Below are 2,869 nucleotides of genomic sequence, written 5' to 3'. Positions count from 1 at the left end.
GAAAAAAAAATCTTGGTAATTAAAACCTCTATCTAACTATTAATTTAGTTATTTTAAAACTATACATATGTGGGCATTTTCAGGACTTGGAGTTGTCCTGGATGGTACTTCAGGGACAGTTACTGGAGATTGTATGTCCTCTCATGGCCCACTGGGTGGACTGGGGGTGAGTGTAAACTACAATGTGGACCATTGACCATGTGGTGCATCAGTGTTCAGAGAGGTATTCACCAAGTGCAGTGAATGTCCCATGATGATGGAGGAAGTTGTTGTTATGGGAGGAGTGGGGGGAGAGTGGTGGAGGGTGTATGGGGACCTCATATTTTTTTAATGTAACATTAAAAAAAATAAAAAGTAAAAAAATAAATAAAGTGCATTGGGGAAAAAAACTACACATATGTATACATATACATATATAAATGTCAAGGGAAAGAAATATACCAACATATAGCAAACTATAGACATATATATGTCTGTAGAATTATATCAAAATATACCAAACTATAAACATATATAATACAGATATTTTGGTTACAACTGTAGATTACATTATAACAAGAATCTGGGAAAAAAAACTTTAAAATTTTACTAGGTAAAATTCTTTGTAAATATTGAATAAAGACCTAATTTTTTTAAAAAAGTCACTTTAGTCTCTATGATAATAGTTTTGTGAAAGGTACTAAGAAACTTTTCACTTTTACTTTGTTGTTCCATCACTTCTTATCTTCACAATGTAAAGTGAAATGTATTGGTCATGTTTTATGTACTCATCATTGTTCTACAATTATGATGATAAGTTAAGGAATAAGACTTTTACCTGCCATTTAGACTTTTACCATCTGGATAGGTCTGGTACATATATGGAAGTGTATTTATTTCCTAGGACAGCCATAATAAACTGGGTAGATTAGAACAGCAGAATTTTATCCTCTCACAGTTGTGGAAACTAAAATTCCCATCCCAAATCAAGAAATTAGCAGGTCCATGGTCCCACCAAAATCTCTTGAGAAGAATTCTTCCTTGTCTCTTATGACTTATTTTTCCTTGGTTTGTGGCAATATAACTCCATTCTGCCTCCATCTTTGCATGGCCATCTTTTACTTATGTGCCCCTGTCTTCACATGGTGGTCTATTCTGTGTCATTGAGTAAATTTCCCTCTTATAAGGACACTAATCATATTGGATTACAGTCTCAACTTATTCTGGTATGACCTCATCTTAGCTAATTATATCTGCAATGACCCTCTTTCCATATAAAGTCATATTTATAGGCAATAGAAGTTAGAACTTCAACATATCATTTGTGGGAAAACAATTCAACCCATAACAGGAATCACAAAGCTCCCCAGAAGATAGTGTATGATGAGAGTTAAATTGTGTTTTACAGTGGCGTTTATGAATTGGAAAGGATCGGGGAAAGCAATGTCATAGAAGGCAGGGTTAATAAGAGAAGGTCTTATGAAAAAGATAGTAATTGAATTGGGAAGAAGGATTCATCAGATTTTAATGGAAAATAAAGGGATAAGACTGGGTGTTTCAAATGAGGATAATAATAGTAAAATTTATGAAAAAATCATGCTAAAGAAGAAATGGCCATGGCCTAATCTGATTCTAATGGCCTAATTTGAGTGATTGTATGAGTGGAAGCAATGAAAATCATACAGTGGAAATGAGGAGGACACTACAAGATGGGACATTATTCATCTGAAGTATTGCAGAATGCAACCAGAATCCTTGCCATATATTATATGTTTCAACAATTCAGATTCTCAGAACCTGTCCCAGAGCTACTGAAACCTTTCCTAGCATTTCATTCAGTAAGTCTGAATTGCTAATGCCACTCTCCCAGGTATTCTTTTCCACACTAAAATTTGAGCTCTCTATTTTGTAACATCCTAAAGAACATTATCAAAACGTATAATAGTGGTAGAAAGTATATGTAATTGTTTCAAAAAATTTAGAATGAAATGAATCAATCTTAAATTATATTTATAAATGTATAAGTTCAAATGAAAGTGATCTGTCATAACTCTGCAAAAATCATATTTACTTTGGGGTGATGTTTTATAACTACTGAAAAATTTTCATGTATCCAGTACGCAAAAGACAATGACTATGATAGTAGAAGTTCCCAACATTTCTAGCTTTTTATTTTTTAATTTATTGAAATATATCACTCAAACATAAACATACATAGGCAACAAGTGTATAATAGTTGTGAGCTTACAAAACAAATATATATAACATCAAACAAACATATAACATCTCACCCTACCACCAAAAACTTGCATTGTTTTTAAACCTTGTTAACTAATAAAGAACTCAGTCAAAATATTACTACTAAACAAAATATTTTTCCCCTAACCAATCTGATTATTATTATCTTTATATCACTTATATATGAACATACATAAACAATTAAGTGTATAGTAAAAGCTGTGAACTTACAAAGCAAACATGCATAACATCATACAGGGGTCCCACATATCAACTCTCCACCAACACCTTGCATTGTCATGAGAAGTTTGTTACAAATTCTGGAAAAATATTGTCAAAATCTTACTACTAATCATAGTCATTATCTTACATCTAGTGTGTTTTTCCCCAACCCATCCTATAATTATTTTTTAAATATATTTTTTATGACAGAAGTTGTAAACTTTTAAAATAATCATGCACATGTGCAGAATTCCCGAACAACACCCCCCATCAACACAATACAATGTGGTGTGTCATTTGCTACACATAAAATAATATCATCTGATTGTTACCATGTCCATAGTGTACATTTGGCTCACATTTTCTATACTGCCTCAGTATCAACACAGTACATCTTTCACATAGATGCAAGAATATTATATTATTACTA

Source organism: Dasypus novemcinctus, chromosome 3, assembly GCF_030445035.2.
Source record: "Dasypus novemcinctus isolate mDasNov1 chromosome 3, mDasNov1.1.hap2, whole genome shotgun sequence".
Taxonomy (NCBI): Eukaryota; Metazoa; Chordata; class Mammalia; order Cingulata; family Dasypodidae; genus Dasypus; species Dasypus novemcinctus.
Note: the sequence above shows the minus strand (reverse complement) of the source record.